This window comes from Pleurodeles waltl, chromosome 2_2 (assembly GCF_031143425.1).
Source record: "Pleurodeles waltl isolate 20211129_DDA chromosome 2_2, aPleWal1.hap1.20221129, whole genome shotgun sequence".
NCBI lineage: Eukaryota > Metazoa > Chordata > Amphibia > Caudata > Salamandridae > Pleurodeles > Pleurodeles waltl.
In genome coordinates this window covers 265,651,845-265,674,070 of record NC_090439.1, presented here as the reverse complement: position 1 = coordinate 265,674,070, position 22,226 = coordinate 265,651,845, and the positions used below count along the sequence as shown (strand labels likewise).

Here is a 22,226-nt window from a genome sequence, read left to right as displayed (position 1 = left end):
GCTTTTGATAGCATTGGTTCTGCCCCGGAAAAGGTGGCAGATAGGCGTGTTGGAATACAGTGGGCGGTACTTTGTCCTCCACCTGTCTGTTGGAGGTGACCACTGCGCTGTTTGTTTCTACCGCCGTGGTGGTCGGAGTGTTAAAGTGGCTGTCTATATTGGCGGTTTCCGCCATGGTTGTGATTCCATTTTTTTTCCACCGGCCTGTTGGCGGTATTACCGCCGCATTAACACCGACCGCCAGGGTTGTAATGAGGGCCAAAGTGTCCCCAAGCAAGTTGCAATACTGTCAGAAAAAGGTCTAGTACCTCAACATCACATTGAGAAAGGAGCAATTTAAGTGTCACAAGATTGGAATTCTGCAAAACTGAAAATGAAGCTTCCAACTACCTAAAGAAAGTCAGGATGTTTTTGGGTATGGTGGGCTACTCTTGCCAGTCGATACTCATTTTTTCCTTAGTGACGAAGCCTTTATAGAAGCTTACACACAAAGATGTGTCTGATCCGGTACTTCATGACAACTATTGCTTTATTGCCTTCCTAGAGCTGAGAGAAAGTCTCTGTTGTGCCCTAGCACTGGGAATATCTTGTTACAGTAAGTCATTTTGCACTTTTCTGCAGTGCTCTCTCAGTGCTTGCACAGTTACATGGAAATGCCTGAAGGCTAATTTTGATCCTTTAGCATCTGTGCTGTGAGGTTGCCTTAAAGCAGCTGTCAGTGTCCCTATAGAGATGTGTGAAAACATATTTATGGGTCATCCATTCACAGTTTATATTCGGTAAATTGTCACGTAGTGCTTTTGGATGGTGACTCTCATTAAGAAGTAGACTATTGCGATCAGTAGTCTTTTGATAGGTACAAGTCTTAAGTTTGCATTCTCAATACTAATCATCAGATCCAGGAAAGGGATCCTGGATACAATACTGAAGAGGTGAACTTCAAAAACGGGTCTAAACTATTGACCCATGTCATGAACGTTTTCTATCTTCAGGACTTCACCGCCTAGCAACGTGAGCATTTTTGCTACGCGTGCATTTCCGGGTGACAGGTTTATCTACCTGCTAGACTGCTGCTTCCTCATTGCTACAGGAGGGCGGCCAAGGGGAGGTTCCCAGACGGAGTACGGGGAGTATACCAGTAAGTTCGATGCAGCTTGGGGATCCAAGGGTTTTGTTTCATTTATGCAGACTCTGTGGTTACATTTCTCTTCCAGGCATAAATACAAAAATAACATCACTTTAAACCGTTAACGATTTGACTGCACTTGATTAGTTGAATGGATATTAGGGGCCTATTTTTTTACGCATAACGATCAGGTCTCATGTTTGTTTAATTAAACCCTGACTGCTTGGAGAGGGATATTGTGATTGAGATTGAACAGGGCCTCTTTAATATCTTTGTTCAGAGGTTTTAGTACATTTTTTAGAAACTTGATTGCGAGATACCTAGCCACACTTTCTTGGGGCTATGTTTATATCTTCCCCACAAGACCATACTTTTGCAGAAGCTATAGACGAGTTCACACCTCCCCGGTTTATTTTATCGAGTGGGTGTCTCAACCATCCCGGTGGGTGCTGGAATATAGTTACCTCGGATTATTCTGTACCCCTGGACATTTTTCACCACTCTACTCTGGGCTATGTATTCAGCAATATGGCATATGGAGTGGTTACTTTTAAGATGAGAGACTGGGGCTTCCTTTTCCCTCCCCACACTAAAATTGATTACCATGGATGGTCTACTTCTTTAATCCATGGGGATTCATTTTGATTTTTCTCTTTTATCACATTATGATATGGAATCTATTGGCCTTTTTCAGCATATAATAACAGGCATGTTTGTTTTCTGTTTTTACTATTATTAGAATGTTTGCACCCATCTTCAGGCCTGTGGTTTCCCATGAAGCCGGTTCCATATTGGGGACGGTAAGCGCATATATGTCCTGAATGACTATTTTCACTGAGCACGCGAGCACCGTGTGTCCCACAGAATGTCACATCTCTTCCTTTCAGAAAATCATGATTTAACTAGAGAAAAAGTATGTTTAGTTTGGGTTATAACCTTTGTTCATTGTCTTACAGGTTAAACTCTAGAAATCTAAACACAGGGGGGGACCGGGAGGTTATGTGGTCCAGTGTACAATCTCCCAGCTATAGTAGTATAAACAAAGGTACACTGTTCCAAGTATGCTCTAATGACCAAGGAGACCTAAAATCTCAGGAGCAAGAGCCCTCAAGCATCACAATGGATGACTAGCATCATCATCAGGAAATGCTTCTCGCCAGGCCGGCACTGCAACGCCTGACGGGCTCCCCGAAAAAAGGGGGCTCTAAGCCATACTGTTCTGATAGTGACTGGTGGGTTCAAACTATACAGACAGGAGATGCCTGTATTCAGGCACCAGTACATGTAGGAGAGAACAGAAATAAATATGCTTAAAAGTGGTTATTCATCTTGTAATGGACATCATAATTTTAATCAGTACAAAAGGATGAAGACCAAGATTAAAAACAGGCAGGAAAGTAACTAAATGAGTTATAACGCTCAATTACTCTCAAAGACCAACAAACCACAGAGGATTAATATTATTATAGTGCCCCTAAACCAGGGTCGACATGTTTCACGTCTTACGGTCCAACCGGATCCAATGACGCTTCTTCAGGACCAAAAATGATTTAATCAACTCTTCTCCAAAATAAAGAAAAAAACCTTAATTTAGGGTTTAGAAAAAACGGTCACTTACATTTAAGTCAACTGGTTAAGTCAGAGTCAGGTCGCCCTAGAAAACAAAAAGGGTTAAAAAGACACACACCAACAATGCCAATGTGGTAAAAGAGGTGTAAAAATGAAATGCAAATATGATGGGTCATAGACAGAGTGTAATGAGTCAGGCTTACCATCCCCAAGTCAGGAACAGGCTCCTTGAGAGGTACGTTCCAAGGACTCAAATTAACACTGTGCGTGCGTCAGGCATTGCAGTGCCGGCCTGGCGAGGAGCATTTCCCAATGATGATGCTAGTCATCCATTGTGATGCTTGAGTGCTTTTGCTCCTGAGAATGTAAACTCTAGAAATAACAAGCCTAAGAAGTACTTGACTATTGTAAGTAACTGGAGACATTGAGACTGATAGTGTCAGACTATAGGAGTCTATGGGGGTCATTACGACCCTGGCGGCCGGCGGTAAGTTGGCGATAACACCACCAACAGGCTGGCGGTGTTCCGCCAGCAATTATGACCGTGGCGGAAAAGCCACGGCCATACCGCCGGCCCCTCCACTTTCCCACCAGGATTGCGCCTGGCGGTCATAATCCCCAGGGCAACGGTGCATGCACTGCTGCCCTGGGGATTATGAGTCCCCGACCGCCAGCCTGCCCGTGGCTGTACACACCGCCATTGAAAGGTTGGCGGTAAGGGGACTTGGGGTGCCCCTTGGCATGGGCAGTGCAGGGGCCCCCAGGCATAGCCCGTCACGCATTTCACTGCCCGAATTTTGGGCAGTGAAATGCGCAACGGGTGCTACTGCATCCGCTGCATATCAGCATTGCCCCCGGCTCTATTAGGAGCCGGCAGCAATGTTGATGTGACATTTCCGCTGGCCCAGCAGAAATGTCATAACAGGGAGCCAGGAATACCGCCGGCAATGGCGGTATTCTGTCTCCCGCGGCCTCAGCGGTCTTTTTCAAAGACCGCTGAGGTCGTAATGACCCCCTATGTGTTGTATAATAGGAGAAGTATTTATTTGCTTGGTCCTGAAGAAGCGTCATTGGATCCGGATGGACCACTGAGACGCAAAACATGTTGACCCTTTATTAGGGATAGCCTGGTAGTTCCTTGCTTCCCATCTTTCTTTAAGTACAGTAGAGAGTGATTGATCATTACCTCATTCTGGCTTCCTTTAACATTTTTAATCTTGGCCATTACCCACTTTGGATTAATGAAATTGTTGCCCTGAAGTCTGGGTCTTGAGCTAATTTTAATCTCCTTTTTCAGTTTTCTCTCCTTACTCCTTTTTCAAAGCCCACCCTAGGGGTCTTGGCATCATCGAGAAAAGATCTCCGACAAAGAGCCCCCCTTTGGGGGGTGCCCGTCAGATATTGCAGCGCCGGTCTGAAGAGGTGCAGACCAGATGATGAAGCATGACATTGAGTTGGGTGTGTGAGGACTCTTGCTCCGAAGCATAGGACTTCTTTTTGACCCTTCTCTTTTCTCTTATTTTGGAACAGTGTTTTTATTTTTTGTCTGATAAGGAATAGAACCCATAATTTGACAAGTAGCCCCACTTACTAAGTATGAAAAACCATATTTGATCCTGAAATTGTGATTGTCAAGCGCTGTGCTGTTCTGAATTCTGCTATTCTTTTGTCCATACCAGACAATGAAAATGATGACTGTGATTAGAGTCTGTCTGTCTCAATGTCACTGAACTATTCCCCAAGTCACGACCAGATATATGATATAAGCCAATACTTGAGTCTGATTTTGTGGTATACGTGGATGGCTCATGGTTAGGAGACAGTGGAGGAAGCTTGAGAGCTGCATGTGCAGTCTGCACAATTTTAGGAGTTGTTGAAGCTTACTGGTTTACACCGTTTGTGTAGTTCTGGATTGCCAAACTTCCCAAAGAGCCCAAAAAACTCCATCACACTATGCCGAGTTCTGTGAGCGGTGGAGTTTGGGAAAGTCACGCTGTTTGTGCTGATTTTTAACACTAGGAGTTTCTCCCATGTTTATGGCATCACGTGGATTGCCAGAGGGTGCTAACTTCTTTCCACCACTCAAGTAGATTTTCTACTTGAGCAGCAACTTCCTCAACATGAGTGGAGCTTTCTCAACGTGGGAGAGCACAACCTGCTGTGCCCGCCTGTGCTCAGAAATCTCACTTGAACTCACCAACATAGCGATTTCTCTCACTCACCAATTTAACGTTGGTAAGCAATGCAAGAGAAAGAGCCCTGAGTTAATGATAATGACCTATTCCGGCTCACCCATTCATAATGGTGAACAAGTGAGGAATCTTCTTGAGCCATTAAAGATACCTTAACAAGTTGAAATGGTCAAGTTCCCTGCACACCGTAGTGGAGATGATCATGCATCATTGGCAACAAATATGCTGATGAGGTCTCAAAGTACTGTGCACACAATGTCTGTACCTTTAATGGAGAATACACTAGTAAGCGAATGGATGAAACCAATTACAACCTTGTATTAATAACTGCAGACACATGGGAAGAGGTAAAGAGGCTTCAGGAACAAGTGTCAGAGAAAGAACAGCAGGGTTAGGTCAGATCAGATTGTGTCAAGAGAGAGGACAACATTTGGGTTTCAGTGGATAAAAGACCTGTGTTGCCAAATAGCTTGTTGCCTCCAATGGTTAGACATGTCCACGGTTCAGCTCATTTTGGGAGAGATGCCATGGTATGATTGTTTAGACAAATATGGTTTGATCCTAATTTCAGAATGATGGCAGAGGTGTTCTGTCACAGCTGTGTTGTGTGCCAGCAGAACTATATTGGAAAGAGAACTGCAGTAACACTAAGGGTCTGATTTAGATTTTGGCAGACTCCTTACTCTGTCACAACATTGATGGATATGCCATCCACCAAAATATAAATCCCATGGGAAATAGGTGGATTTATATTTCAGCAGACGAACTTTCTCAGCGTTGTGACAGAGTAACCTATCCCCTGAAATCTAAATCAGGCCCTTAGTAAATTGGGGAGAGCAGCATGTCCCTTTAACAGGATGCAGTTGAATTTTATTGAGATGCCTGTTTGTCATGTGCATCTTCTCGCACTGGATTGAAGCTTACCCGACTAGAAAAAATGAAAGTCTCACTTTAGTCAAATTGAAGCTAAGAGAACTCATTGCTAGATTTGTTTTATCAACCACTCTAGAATCAGATTGAGGAATTCATTTTAATAATGAGATTTCTGAGATTGTTAGGCACAGTATTACAAATGGAGCAGAGACTACATTTCAGCTATAGACCTGAGGCTTTGGGTCTTGTCAAACAGTTTAATAGGACATGGAAATCCAGACTGGCGAAAGTGTGTGCTTTGACATCTTTGTAATGGCCTGATGCTTTGCCTCTTATGTTGATGAGTTTTCGTAGTGAACCTGATCGGAAGACAGGACTGTCTCCCCATGAGATAATCATGGGCAGAGCAATGAGATTGCAGGTATACCTGCAAACTTGTGAACATTACAGAGGATATGATCCTTGACACAGCTCAGTCACATCAGGAACAGTGCCATGACCTCGTGCCCGGCGACTGGGTTTTGTTGAAGAAACATATAAGGAAGACTTCTTGGTGTGAGTCGTATCAAGTCATCCTGGTGACAACAACAGCTGTTAAATGCTGAGGTCTCTCTTAACTGGATATATGCTTCCCATACTTGCATGGTTGAGTGTACCATTGATGTGAAAGCAACTGTCCCAGAAGTACCAGTGATAACAAACAACAGAAGCAGATTAGTCAAGTTCTCAAGCGATCAAAAAGAAACTGAAACAGCACATACTTGGTCTGAAGGGGGTATTGCAAGATTAACAGTTGAAGCTGAAAGAGAAGAGTCTTGTTCTGTAGTGGTGAATGAGTCAAGTTCAGATTCAGCCCCTAATGAAGGACCTAGTGCTGTAAAAAAGCATGTGGAAGGTAGAGGCAGTTGGCCCGGAAGGCAAGAAAGAGAAAAACTGAAGCCCCACAGGTAGTATGTGCCTCAAACAATTCTAGAGGAAAATGAAGGATTAGCACTGAGCAGATCTAAGAGAACTAGAGTGCCCTGTCTGTACTCTTCTACTGAATGGACATACTTTACTGCCAATGAAGGAGAGAGAACGTTTTGGGAGTTTTAGGATAATGCTGCATATCCAGCAGAACCCCCTTGAAGTGAACATTGTGCTTGAATTCTACTTTGAGTTTTCTGTGCAGTTGGACAGACTGAGACATTTCCCTTTGGATGTTATTATTAGTGAATTTGAGCTGTGCTTTATGTAGAGACTTCATACTGACTTTGTTAACAACTTAAAAAGAGTACTTAGGAACGAGTCTGCAGAAGAAGAGAGGATTGTGCTTTACAAGAACGTCGAGTTGAGCTAAGGAAGACTCATGAAGAGCTTGTTAATAATTCTGTCATCATTTATTGCATGGACTTTGTTTTGCCACTTTGCAAAAGTGAGACTTAAGAAAACCATCACTGCTGCTGCTCTATTCCACCCTACAATCCTATTTTAAAGAAATTATAGAAAAGTTATGTACATTAACAAAAGCCCTAGGTGCAACCATGTATTAGGTGCAGGATTTATTATTTTCCTTGTAGTATTATTTGCTTTATTGGTGGGATAATTTTCCACTGCACCGTCTGTAGTAAAAGAGTTACAGTTCAGAACATTGAGGGGCAGATTTAAAAGCCCCTAACACCTCGCACCACATTAGTGTCATTGTTTTTACGCTAATGTGGCCCAACTAGGCCAAAATCGCTGCTTCAATTTTACAAAGTGGGTACAATGCATGCAGCAGAGGGATTTAATTCTCCTAAAACAGCCTTGGGAGCTGAGAAAGAGATTTCTTTTCTGCCAAGGCTTTTTTTTTGTTTTCACTGTAGTGACGAGCAGAGCCCCCCCACAACTTATTTTAGAGAATGCAGTCTTTCTGCCCTCCTTTGGGGGATAGGTAGCACAAAAGCTCCTGATCATCCCCCCGGGGGGGGGGGGAGACAGAAAGCACTCTGGGCACCTGGGATTACTTTTTTACTTTTTATAAAAGAGGGTGGAGGCTGCCTGCAGAGGGTATGGCTATACCCTCACCCAAAACAAATAGAGGTAAAGTCTCTCTGTCCATCATGGGGGCCAGATGGGACAATAGACCCCAATTTGCCCTCTTGGGGGGGGGCAGAAAGACCACTAGGTACCAGGGATTTTTTTGGGAAAAGCCCAGGGGTGGGGGCTGCCCAGAATTGGCATGGCAATGCCCCCACCACCCAAAAATGGGCACAGTCTTGCTCACCCCTGGGGGGGATGGTGGTTATTATACAAAATCTGCCCCCACCAGTGAGGGCAGAAAGCCAACTAGGCATCAAGGATATTTTTCTGGGTATGTCAGGGCACGGCTCCATAGGCAATGGTTGTTCCCCTTTTTTTTGGGGACACATTTTGACAATTTCTGTCTCTGGGGGGGAGATCAGCAAAACTGTTAGGCTCATCAGCCCAAGGGGACAGAAAACCCCTAGGTACCATGGAAATTTTGTGTGTGTGTGTGAGCTAGAGTTCTGCTGAAAGTCCGCGTGTACTGGTGTTTGCCTGGCTTTGTGTGTACTAGCATTTTGTTGGTGGTTTCTGTGGACTTGCACTTGGCTGGCGATGTGTGTGGACTAAGTCTTGGTGGTAGTGTGTGTAGACTGGTACTTGCCTGGAATTGTGTGTGGACTGGGGCTTGGTTGGCGGAGTAGCTTGCATGGATTTACCAGTGTGTTTTTTACCCAGAGCCCCTCAAATTCAGCTAAAAAGTTACATTTCCTCACATTTCGCTGTGGGAAAATTGTAGGATCACGGCACCATCACAAATTTCCTACCACCCAGCGTTCCTCTTGGTCTCCAGACAAAAAATGATTCCTCACATGTTTGGGTGCCCAAAGCGGAGTCCGCCTAAAAAGTATAAAATGAAAAACTGGGGGTAACCAAAGTGGGTCCAAAAGGGCAATCTACATGTTTTGCTCTTCCCTGCTGCAGGCACTTAGCCCATCCACAAAAGTGAGTTATCATTTTTATCTGGAGGCCAAAGGAAACTCTTGGTAGTAGGAAATTTCTGCCGGTGCAGTGATTCCGCCAATGTCCTTCACAGAAATGTGAGGAAAAAGTGTTTTTTTTAGCTGCGTTTGAGGTTTACAGGGGAGTCTTGGTAAGAAAATGTTGAGGCATCAAAGCAAGCTACATCTCCCTGGACTCCCCCAGGTGTTCAGTTTTCAGAAATGTCTGGGTTTGGTAAGTTTCATTAGATGGCAGTGAGCCTGGAATTATAAATGCAGTTGGTCCCTTTCTATCACAAAACACTCTTTAAAAATTGGTTTTCTGACACAAGTCTGCCGGTTCCGGAATATGGTAGTTTAGCACTGCAATTCCATCATTGATTCAATTTCCAGGGGAAAAAACAGATGCTTTCTTCTGTAACACTTTTTTCCATTCTTTCCCAACAAAAAAAAAAATCTAATTTCTTAGTTCCCTCTAAGCGAATCCACTAACCTTGGGTACCTTAAGAAGCCCCAGCAGAATGGAAAAATTTGTCATGGATACCTGATGTGCAGAAATAGTTATAAAGACCTGAGAGTGAACTACCCCAACTGCCAAAAAAAGGCTTAGCAAGGGGGGGTCGTGGGGAGGGAAGCATTAGCAGCGAGGGGGGTAATAACACAGAAAGTAAATATTTTGTATCTGTGTAGGAGGCTGGCCTGGTTTGTAGTAGGTACCTAAGGTACTTACACCTTTTACCAGGTCCAGTTATCCCTTATTAATGAAATGTAGGAAGTGTTCTAGCAGCTTAGGCTGTCTAGATGTAGCTGGCATCAGCAGCTTAGGCTGAACTAGTAGACAATCAAAGCCCCTGCAATAACACTATAGTTACACAGTACTTATACACAATAAAAGACAATACTCTGTGTTACCAAAAATAATGGTACTTTATTTTAGTGACACAAGGCCAAAAATATCTTAGAAGCAATACTCCTTCTGGAGGTAAATATTATAAACAATATATACACTAGTAACCAAAATCAGGTAAGTAAACAGTCATAGAATAGTGCAAACAGTAGAAAATACAATAGATTGCAATGTGCCTAGGGTAAAAACAAACCATATACTGGAATGTGAATCATGAATTCACCCTAGTGTATAGAGGGGCACTGGGAGTGTAGGAAAACCACAAAGGTAAGTAAAGTACCTCACCCCAGAGCCCAGGAAAGTACAGCAAGTTTCCTCAGGACACACTACAAGTCGTGATAAGAGATTTTGCAAGAACCAAGCAAGACTGCAAGCAACAAAGGATGGATTCCTGGACCTGAAGACCTTTGGAGAGAGGAGGCCAAGTCCAAAAGTCGAAGAAGAGTCCAGGAAGGACAGGAGTCCCTGCCAACCTAGAAGATGGTGCAAAAGTGGATTCTCCGGTAAGAGGAAAAGTACAGAAGAGCACCAAAGAAGATGGTTGTGCGTTCCAGCTTGGGGCAGGTGATGTCCCACATCCAGTTGTTGGATGCAGGCTGTTTGCGTCACTGGATTCCACCAACAAGCACTGGCTCAAGCAAGTACACAGTTTGCATGAAAAAGGAGCTGCCTGGACCCAGGAGGGGCCTGGGGGCCTCAACTCAGACTGAGGAGGCAGAGGGGGCTCTCAGCACCTTAGGGAGCACTCAGAAGACCAGATAGCACCCACAGGAGTCCCAGAATATGGGGACAAAGAAGATGCAAAGTGCAGTCATTACAGCACTACACAGGAAGGTCCCACTCTGCAGGAGAACAACTCAGGGAGCTGTTCATCACAGGATGGGGTGCTGGGGAACTGGGCTACACTGTGCACGAAGGATTCTTGGAAGAAGTGCACAGAAGCCCAAGGAGCAAGAGAAGACCCAGTGCACAAGGGTACTGTCGCAGCATGGGAAGGCAAGGTATTACCGCCACCAAATTTTGACAGTCTGGGTCGCTTTGGGTCACCACCTGTGTTCCAGGGAGCACGCTCGTCATCAGGAGAGGAGTCCCAGAGTACTGGTCATCTTCACAGAATGGTGCCTGCAGAAGCATGGAAGTGACTCTGTCACTCCACTGGAGATTCCTTTGCTTCTTCTGGTGCAGGATGAAGACAGGCAGTCCTCGGAGTGTGAACACCTTGGAAACTTTTGCAAATGCTGGCTGGAGCTAAAGTTGCAGGTCACAGGAGTCGCCCTGGAATCTTTGTTGCAGTTACAGCGGTTCCTGGAGCCGTTTGCAGTTGATCCGACGGTCAGAAGCTGAATCAGAGGATGCAGAGGATTCCTAGAGGAGTCTTGCAAGCTGAATCTGAGGAAACACTGAGAGGAGGGATCGTAAATAGCCCTGAGAGGGGGGTTGACTACCTTCCCAGGTATGCACCTATCAGGAGGGGGTCTCTGGCGTCTCCTGCTGACAATGGCCACTGAGAGATCTCAAGAGGGTCCCACACCTTGGAATCCAAGATGGCTAATGCCAGGGGGACACTCCGGAGAAGCTCTGGGCACCACCCCTGACGTGGTGATGAACAGGGGAGTGGTCACTTCCCTTTCCTTTGTCCAGTTTTGTGCCAGAGGAGGGACTGGGGGTCCCTGAACTGGTGTAGACTGACTTATGCAAGGAGGGCACTATCTGTGTCCTTCAAAGCATTTCCGGAGGCTCTGGGAGGATAGCTCTCCCAAGCCTGTAATACCTATGTCCAAAGGGAGAGGGTCTAACAACCTCCTCCCAAAGGAAATGCATTGTTCTGCCTTTCTGGGATTGAGCTGCTCAATCCCGAGGAGGGCAGAAACCTGTCTGTGAGGTGGCAGCAGCTGGGGCTGTAGTGGAAACATCAGAGAGCTGGTTTGGCAGTACTGGGGGTCCATGGTGGAGCCCTCAGGGTGCATGGGATTAGGCCCCCAATAAATACCAGATTTTGAATGGGGGGAACAATTCCATGATCTTAGACACCTCACATGGCCATATTCGGAGTTACCATTGTGAAGCTACATATATGTATTTACAAATTTGTAGTGCGCGCGTGTAATGGTATCCCTGCACTCGCAAAGTCTGGGGAATTGGCCCTGGACAAAGTGGGGGCACCTTTGCTAGTGCAAGGGTGCCCTCACAAACAGTAACTTTGCACCTAGCCTTCAGTAAATGGAGGTTAGACATATAGGTGACTTATAAGTTACTTAAGTGCCATGAAAATGGCTGTGATATAGTGTGTGCACTATTTCACTCATGCTGCAGTGGCAGTTCTGAAGAAATGTTTGTATGAGCTCCTTATGGGTGGCAAAAGAAATGCTGTAGCCCATAAGGATCTCCTGGAACCCCAATGCCCTGGGAACCTAGGTACCATATACTAGGGACTTATAAGGGAGGTCCAGTGTGCCAATTAGAATTGGAATATGGAGTCACTAAACTATAGTGACACATTTGGTAAGTAGAGAGAGCATAAGCACTGGAGTTCTGGTTGGCAGAACTTCTGTGACACAGTGAAGTATACTGACAACACACACATGGGCCACTAACTATGAGCACTTTGGTCCTGGCTAGCAGGATCCCATTGGGACAGGCAAAACATACTGACAAACAGGCAGAAACTGGGGGTAACATGCCAAGAAAGATGGTACTTTCCTACAATCTGTCACAACAGCAGACACTGAATATGCACATAGACATAGTCAAGTCAAATCACTTTATTCGGTTAGAACATTTTCAACCATTGAACATATAAATAAACAACACATAAAAACAACTAAAAAGACAATTACATTCAAAGTTACAGTACTCATTTGATGGATCCATAAAAGAATAAAAATGTATATAAACACTAACAAAAATTTAAAGTTAACACTATTCTGCCGTGTAATTGCTCCCTTTAAAAAGGAGCCTAACCCTTGCCACACCAACGCATCAGAAGTCATACACAACCACATAAAGGCTGGGCGGTATTGCACAAAACCCCTGTCCCTCAAAAGAGGGACTAAATAGCATTTCCTAAAAGGTGCATAAAACTCATGAAACATAGTAAAATGAATTAAGGTCTGTGGGGATACACAGTCACACGGACACAATTTATGGCATTTTGGTGGAACTGCCTTAGCAGAAAATACCGATTGCTTCTAATTGCTCCCACACGGAATTGTGTAATAAGGATCCTTTCCCATATGTTTTTAACCTCCAAGAGGTTGGTCTCTGGGTCCACCCCCATCTTTAGCATAATAAAGTCCCTCACAGCTTTTTCCTTGACCCTGCCTCCTCCCTCTTGGCCCCTAGAATTTCTAGGAAGTTCTCCTTCACCCACTGTTTGTATATGGCATCCATGACTTCTTCTGGACTGGAGGAGTCTGCCAAGAGAGTGCCTAAACTCAGATTTACATTTTTTCCCACCACCTTCTCTGGTACTTGCTAAATGTTTACCTGTTTCCAGCCAAGTCGTCTACCCTGATCTTTGGGACTCACCAAGACTGCCCTACCCCACACTGATTTCCGCATTATCTCAGGAAAATTAAAAGAAATCCTGAGGGGATAATGATCACTAAAATACTGCACTACTACTTCACCATCCTTAACCATGTTCCTTATAGGTGGGGACACAAATATATAATCAATTGTTCTTCCAGACCCCCTACCTACAAAAGTAGGGTCCTGAAGTGTACCCACCACTTCCAGGTCACAGATGTTCAAAAGACCCAAACTCCTTAGGCCCTTTATCAGAGCCCCACCCCTCACATCATGTGATCCCTCGTCTGAGTGTGCATATAGACATAATTTCACTTGTGAAATGACAGAAATAAATTGTTGAATTAAGCGGAAGACAGAAGGAGGGATATGGAGTCTGTCTGAAACAGACAAAGGGTCTGATTTAAGAGCTCCTATCTCCTCCTTGCACCATATTAGCATCATTTTTTGACACTAATGTGGCCCAATGAGGGCAATAGCACCACGCCAAATTTGCAAGCATTGCGCCACTTTTGAACCCTTTGTGCTACATTATGCCTGTGCCAGGCATAATGTATACAAAGGGGGCATTCTCTCCTCGGGGGGCAAAAAAATGCCACAAAGAAATCCTTTTTTCACCACTTTTAACATCTGCTCAGAGCAGGCATTAAAAGGAGGCACAACATTGTTTTCAATGGGCCTCAATGTGTTTTGGAGGATTAGCATCAAAATTATTGATGCTAACCCTGCAAAGCTCTGAACTAGCAACAAAAATGTTGACACTAGTTCCCCTAATTACCACCACGGTGTGCCATATCTTAGATCAGCGCACTCATGGTGGCGTTAGGGGTGGCACTAAGGGGCGCAAGAAAAGTGGTGCTGTACTTGGTGCTGCTTTTCTTAAACCAGGCCAAAAGATCTTTAAAGACAGCACAGGTAGAATACATATGAAATTGAACATCAAGTGAATGGAAACCCACCAGCATTAGCTTTAAATTTGCAGCATAAGGGAAAGTTGTGAATACGAATCGGCCAAAGTTATCTAGATCCATTATTTGTGGAAAAGAGTGAATGTGAACATGAATGTGAAAAACACCTCTGAGGTTGGAGGAAAGGGAAAATAATTTTTAGATGGAAAGATTCCTGTGATTCCTGGACTATACTTAATTTGTAGAAATGCCTTTTTCAAATTTACCCAAGGATGGAATGGTACCCATTAATTAGGCACAGAATTTTCAAAGATTTATCATGTGGAACATTTTGCTCATCCTGTATGAGAAATGAAAACAAAACTAAGAGAGGTGTTAGTGTAGAAAAAGTAATGGGGGATATTTTTGGTGCATTGATTCCGTCCGGAGGTGTGATCTTGAATGATTTGAAAATTGGAAAACTATCTAAAATAGTAGATAAGCCAGCAACAAATATAGCAAGTTTCTGCTGGATGCTAAAAGTTCAGCAATGCTGTACTCACATCCCAAACAAAAGTAAGAATTTAGAGAAATACATTCAGAACATTACTGGTTTGTAGGAGGATCTGAAAGAGTTGGAAGAACAGATTCATGGAAAACTGTTGGAGATGGATTTTCTGCTGTAGGCATATGGTTTGGAAACTTAGAAAGTGGAACTGTGAGTTTTGTTCTGAAGCCATTGTTGGTTATTGCCATTGGTGCAATAGCTTAAGTTGTGGATTTTAGAATTTGTTAAGAGGATGAAAGTTAAACAGGCAATGTAGAAGAAGAGAGGGGATGTGGAGATGGAAGACAAACAATGTAAATATTATGATGACACGAAGCATCTAGAGGAGCCTAGATGGAAAGCGAAGAAAACTATAAAGTTTTGAGAGGTCTCATTAAAGGATTGTGTCATAATTGTAATGACATGATTCGTCATCAGTAATGCGTAATTTTCGTTGCATCATCATGCCTTACATAAGTGACAATGCATATATCATGTGTCTTAACCTGTTCTGTGCCTTGGACGAGGTGACCTCGTCCAAGGCCACAGTTCCCGTGTGCCTTGGACGAGGTCTGCTTCCAGCGCGATTGAAAGAGAAATGCAAAGCATTTCGCTTTCAATCACGTGGGGGAGGCCTCGGGGGGCTTCAAAGGGAAGGAAATGTATTTCCTTCCCTTTGAAGTCTCTCCCAGGGTTTCAAAAGCCGGATTGCTTGCAATCCGGCTTTTGAAACCCCACTAGACACCAGGGATTGTTTTTTTTTTTCCAGAAATTGACATAAGGGATCGACCCCTCGGGAAGGCCTTTGGCCTATTATTAGGCACCAGGGATCATTTTTTTGTTTGTTATTTTTTTTTTTTTTAGGTGGGGAGCGACCCCTTAGGCAAGGGTCACTCCCCTAGGGGGCAAATTATATTTAAGCCATTTCTGCCCTAATAATAGGCCGATCTGCCCCCGGGGGGGCAGAAACCTCTAGGCGGCAGGGCAAATTTTTTGTTTGTGTTTTTTTTTTGTTTGTTTGTTTTTTTAGAAGTGGGGAGCGACCCAATAGGCAAGGGTAGCTCCCCTGAGGGGCATATTGTATTTAGACCATTTCTGCCCCCCTTGGGGGCAGATTGGCTGATTTTAGGTCAATCTGCCCCCAAGGGGGCAGAAACCACTAGGCACGGGGGATTTGTTTTTTGGTGCCAATGTCACGCAGGGGGAGCGACCCTGTAGACAAGGGTCGCTCCCGGGGGGGGGGAGGGGTTGGGGGGGAAAATTTATTTTAGGCCATTTCTGCCCCCGGAGGGGGCAGAAACCTCTAGGCGCCAGGGCAAATTTTTTTTGGGGGGAGGGTTGGGTTTTTTGTTTTTTTAGAGATGGGGAGCGACCCATCAGGCAAGGGTCGCTGCCCTGGGGGAAAATTGTATTTAGACCATTTCTGCCCCCCTTGGGGGCAGATTGGCCGATTTTAGGTCAATCTGCCCCCAAGGGGGCAGAAACCACTAGGCACCGGGGATTTGTTTTTTGGCGCCAATGTCACATAGGGGGTGCAACCCCGTAGGCAAGGGTCGCTCCTGAGGGGGCGTGGGGGTCAAATATATTTTAGGCCATTTCTGCCCCCCCACGGGCAGATCGGCCTATTATTAGGCCGATCTGCCCCCGGGGGGCAGAAACCTCTAGGCACCAGGGCACATTTTTTTTTTTTTGCTTTTTTTTGTGTTTGTTTGTTTTTCTAGAGATGGGGAGCAACCCATCATGCAAGGTTCGCTGCCCTGGGGGGCAAATTGTATTTAGACCATTTCTGCCCCCTTGGGGGCAGATTGTCCGATTTTAGGTCAATCTGCCCCCAAGGGGGCAGAAACCACGAGGCACTGGGGATTTGTTTTTTGGCGCCAATGTCACGCAGGGGGAGCGAACCCGTAGGCAAGGGTCGCTCCCGGGGGGGGGTCGGGGTTGGGGGGCAAATTTATTTTAGGCCATTTCTGCTGCCCCCATATTATTAGGCTGATCTGCCCCCGGGGGGGCAGAAACCCCTAGGCGCCAGGGCAATTTTTTGGGTTTATTTTTTATTTTATTATTTTTTTTTTTTTTTGAGATGGGGAGCGACCCATCAGGCAAGGGTCACTGCCCTGGGGGGAAAATTGTATTTAGACCATTTCTGCCCAAGGGGGCAGAAACCACTAGGCACTGGGGATTTGTTTTTTGGCGCCAATGTCACGCAGGGGGAGCAAGGGTCGTTCCCGGGCAGGGGGGTTTGGGGGGTGGGGGTCAAATTTATTTTAGGGCATTTCTGCCTCCCCCCCTGGGGCCGGCTGAGCTAGAGGCCAAAAATCCACAGGTAGGCACTTTGCAAAAAACACCTCTGTTTTCTGTGAAAAAATATGTTGTGTCCTCGTTGTGTTTTGGGCCATTTCCTTTCGTGGGCACTAGGCCTACCCACAGAAGTGAGGTACCATTTTGATTGAGAGACTTAGGGGAACGCTGGGTGGAAGGAAATTTGTGCCTCCTCTCAGATTCCAGAAATTTCTGTCACCAAAATGTGAGGAAAATGTTTCCCCAGGTGCCAGCTGAGCTACAGGCCAAAATCCACAGATAGGCACTGTTTTCTATGAAAAAATGTGATGTGTCCACGTTGTGTTTTGGGCCATTTCCTTTCGCGGGCGCTAAGCTTACCCACACAAGTGAGGTATCATTTTTATCGGGAGACTTGGGGGATTGTGGGTGGAAGGAAATTTGTGGCTCCTCTCAGATTCCAGAACTTTCTGCCACAGAAATGTGAGGAACATGTGTTTTTTTAGCCAAATTTTGAGGTTTGCAAAGGATTCTGGGTAACAGAACCTGGTCAGAGCCCCACAAGTCACCCCATCTTGGATTCCCCTAGGTCTCTAGTTTTCAGAAATGCACAGGTTTGGTAGGTTTCCCTAGGTGTCGGCTGAGCTAGAGGCCAAAATCTACAGGTAGGCACTTTGCAAAATACAGCTCTGTTTTCTGTCAAAAAATGGGATGTGTCCACGTTGTGCTTTGGGGCATTTCCTGTCGCGGGCGCTAGGCCTACCCACACAAGTGAGGTATCATGTTTATCGGGAGACTTGGGGGAACGCTGGGTGGAAGGAAATTTGTGGCTCCTCTCAGATTCCAGAACTTTCTGCCACAGAAATGTGAGGAACATGTGTTTTTTTAGCCAAATTTTGAGGTTTGCAAAGGATTCTGGGTAACAGAACCTGGTCAGAGCCCCACAAGTCACCCCATCTTGGATTCCCCTAGGTGTCTAGTTTTCAGAAATGCACAGGTTTGGTAGGTTTCCCTAGGTGCCGGCTGAGCTAGAGGCCAAAATCTACAGGTAGGCACTTTGCAAAATACAGCTCTGTTTTCTGTCAAAAAATGGGATGTGTCCACGTTGTGCTTTGGGGCATTTCCTGTCGCGGGCGCTAGGCCTACCCACACAAGTGAGGTATCATTTTTATCGGGAGACTTGGGGGAACGCTGGGTGGAAGGAAATTTGTGGCCCCTCTCAGATTCCAGAACTTTCTGCCACAGAAATGTGAGGAACATGTGTTTTTTTAGCCAAATTTTGAGGTTTGCAAAGGATTCTGGGTAACAGAACCTGGTCAGAGCCCCACAAGTCACCCCATCTTGGATTTCCCTGGGTTTCTAGTTTTCGTAAATGCACTGGTTTGCTAGGTTTCCCCAGGTGCCGGCTGAGCTACAGGCCAAAATCCACCTGTAGGCACTGTTTTCGATGAAAAAATTTGATGTGTCCACATTGTGTTTTGGGCCATTTCTTTTCACGGGCACTAAGCCTACCCACACAAGTGAGGTATAATTGTTATCGGGAGACTTGGGGAACGCTGAGTGGAAGGAAATTTGTGCCTCCTCTCAGATTCCAGAACTTTCTGCCACAGAAATGTGAGGAACATGTGTTTTTTTAGCCAGATTTTGAGGTTTGCAAAGGATTCTGGGTAACAGAACCTGCTCAGAGCCCCACAAGTCACCCCATCTTAGATTCCCCTAGGTCTCTAGTTTTCAGAAATGCACAGGTTTGGTAGTTTTCCCTAGGTGCCGGCTGAGCTAGAGGCCAAAATCTACAGGTAGGCACTTTGCAAAATACAGCTCTGTTTTCTGTCAAAAAATGGGATGTGTCCACGTTGTGCTTTGGGGCATTTCCTGTCGCGGGCGCTAGGCCTACCCACACAAGTGAGGTATCATGTTTATCGGGAGACTTGGGGGAACGCTGGGTGGAAGGAAATTTGTGCCTCATCTCAGATTCCAGAACTTTCTGCCACAGAAATGTGAGGAACATGTGTTTTTTTAGCCAAATTTTGAGGTTTGCAAAGGATTCTGGGTAACAGAACCTGGTCAGAGCCCCACAAGTCACCCCATCTTGGATTCCCCTAGGTGTCTAGTTTTCAGAAATGCACAGGTTTGGTAGGTTTCCCTAGGTGCCGGCTGAGCTAGAGGCCAAAATCTACAGGTAGGCACTTTGCAAAATACAGCTCTGTTTTCTGTCAAAAAATGGGATGTGTCCACGTTGTGCTTTGGGGCATTTCCTGTCGCGGGCGCTAGGCCTACCCACACAAGTGAGGTATCATTTTTATCGGGAGACTTGGGGGAACGCTGGGTGGAAGGAAATTTGTGGCCCCTCTCAGATTCCAGAACTTTCTGCCACAGAAATGTGAGGAACATGTGTTTTTTTAGCCAAATTTTGAGGTTTGCAAAGGATTCTGGGTAACAGAACCTGGTCAGAGCCCCACAAGTCACCCCATCTTGGATTTCCCTGGGTTTCTGGTTTTCGTAAATGCACTGGTTTGCTAGGTTTCCCCAGGTGCCGGCTGAGCTACAGGCCAAAATCCACCTGTAGGCACTGTTTTCGATGAAAAAATGTGATGTGTCCACATTGTGTTTTGGGCCATTTCCTTTCACGGGCACTAAGCCTACCCACACAAGTGAGGTATAATTGTTATCGGGAGACTTGGGGAACGCTGAGTGGAAGGAAATTTGTGCCTCCTCTCAGATTCCAGAACTTTCTGCCACAGAAATGTGAGGAACATGTGTTTTTTTAACCAGATTTTGAGGTTTGCAAAGGATTCTGGGTAACAGAACCTGCTCAGAGCCCCACAAGTCACCCCATCTTGGATTCCCCTAGGTCTCTAGTTTTCAGAAATGCACAGGTTTGGTAGTTTTCCCTAGGTGCCGGCTGAGCTAGAGGCCAAAATCTACAGGTAGGCACTTTGCAAAATACAGCTCTGTTTTCTGTCAAAAAATGGGATGTGTCCACGTTGTGCTTTGGGGCATTTCCTGTCGCGGGCGCTAGGCCTACCCACACAAGTGAGGTATCATTTTTATCGGGAGACTTGGGGGAACGCTGGGTGGAAGGAAATTTGTGGCTCCTCTCAGATTCCAGAACTTTCTGCCACAGAAATGTGAGGAACATGTGTTTTTTTAGCCAAATTTTGAGGTTTGCAAAGGATTCTGGGTAACAGAACCTGGTCACAGCCCCACAAGTCACCCCATCTTGGATTCCCCTTGGTCTCTAGTTTCAAAAATGCACAGGTTTGGTAGGTTTCCCTAGGTGCCGGCCGAGCTAGAGGCCAAAATCTACAGGTAGGCACTTTGCAAAAAACACCTCTGTTTTCTGTCAAAAAATGGGATGTGTCCACGTTGTGCTTTGGGGCATTTCCTGTCGCGGGCGCTAGGCCTACCCACACAAGTGAGGTATCATTTTTATCGGGAGACTTGGGGGAACGCTGGGTGGAAGGAAATTTGTGCCTCCTCTCAGATTCCAGAACTTTCTGCCACAGAAATTTGAGGAACATGTGTTTTTTTAGCCAAAATTTGAGGTTTGCAAAGGATTCTGGGTAACAGAACCTGGTCAGAGCCCCACAAGTCACCCCATCTTGGATTTCCCTGGGTTTCTAGTTTTCAAAAATGCACTGGTTTGCTAGGTTTCCCCAGGTGCCGGCTGAGCTACAGGTCAAAATCCACAGGTAGGCACTGTTTTCTATGAAAAAATGTGATGTGTCCACGTTGTGTTTTGGGCCATTTCCTTTCACGGGCGCTAAGCCTACCCACACAAGTGAGGTATAATTGTTATCGGGAGACTTGGGGGAACGCTGGGTGGAAGGACATTTGTGCCTCCTCTCAGATTCCAGAACTTTCTGCCACAGAAATGTGAGGAACATGTGTTTTTTTTAGCCAAATTTTGAGGTTTGCAAAGGATTCTGGGTAACAGAACCTGGTCAGAGCCCCACAAGTCACCCCATCTTGGATTCCCCTAGGTCTCTAGTTTTCAGAAATGCACAGGTTTGGTAGGTTTCCCTAGGTGCCGGCTGAGCTAGAGGCCAAAATTGTCAAAGCCCAGCTCACCTGAGTCCTTGTTCAGTTCTGATGGAGGTTGAAGACAATCCGACCCCACCCTGAAACTGCTTGTTCCAGCACACTAGTTTTTAAAACAGTGCACTAAGAACAGAAGCTCAAGGGAAGGGGGGAAGTGGATAAAATAAAATAAAGAGACAACACCGTTCTTGCGTTTCCACTGTTGAAGTGCTGCACAAATCTGCGGCCCTCTCTGACTTCTGTAGAAACTAGTGCCTAATGAAACATAAACAAAGAACAGATAAGTACAACCTATTCCTAACTGGGTTCCTGACTATCCCTTTATTAAAAAATTTCTTCTAAAAGTACCTCTTGGATCCTGGTCTCTAGTTTCCAGGTTTGGAATGTGTTACTGCTCTAGGATGTGCTTTCTATTACTCTAAAGCTTCTAAAACATTAAACAAATACCGTTATCAGAATTACCAATATCAAACATTCATCTTAATATAACTGAAGCCTAAATTCCCAATAGCAGACTCACTTTTCCCATATTTCCAGAATCTTTTATAAAACAAATACTGTACTTTTACGTCAAAATACAGCATGTAATTTGTGCAAGTCCTTGATTTACTGTTTGCCTCACAAAGTTCTGCAAAGTATTCTTGTAACAAAGAGTTTGAATCACAATGTTCGTGGAAGGTATCTTGTTTCAAATTGTCTATACACAAATCCAGAAATTGTTGTCAAAGTTCTTTCAGGTAATAAAAGTTTTGCACTTACTTGTTGCTGGCAAGAGATACTGATCAGTCTAACCTTGTCTTCTTTCTCTTTTGCAGGTTGCTTGTAGGAGAGAGGCTGAGGCAAGGAGGAACCGGAAACCGGAAGAAGAAAGAGCCAGCAGCTGCGCCCATTGAAGCCAATGAAAGTCTGTAGAGAGCAGGAGTGCCAGCGCCAAGGGATCTGTCCTCAGGTAAGCAGGAGGTAGACGAGCACAAGCACTGAGTGAGGCTCGGGGGCTGCCTTTTATAGACAGGGCTGGGTGTGGTCCTCACATGCTGCACATGTTCTTGAAAGGTGTGCAGAGCTGGGTGTGGTTTGAAGAGCTGGGTGTGGTCCTCACATGCTGCACATGTTCTTGAAAGGTGTGCAGAGTTTCAGTTATTATGCAAATGAGTTAAATTAACACATGGCCTAGAGCGGAGTGTTTTAAAGGAGCCTTGGTAAAAGCAAGGCCCAATGTGTAAACAAAACAGCACATTAAACAACATACACAGAAGCCTAGGGGGGGGGGGGAAGGTGAGATAACAAGAAAGGCT

General features: G+C 45.3%; 1 long non-coding RNA gene across 1 annotated transcript; it reads left to right on the top strand.

Moving 5' to 3' along the window:
* Positions 1–1,097: 1,097 nt before the first annotated feature.
* LOC138273179 (uncharacterized) lies at positions 1,098–21,853 on the top strand. The gene is made up of 3 exons (XR_011200276.1): positions 1,098–1,138; positions 1,866–1,926; positions 21,747–21,853. It is a non-coding gene; the product is annotated as an uncharacterized lncRNA (long non-coding RNA).
* The last annotated feature ends 373 nt before the right edge of the window (positions 21,854–22,226 follow it).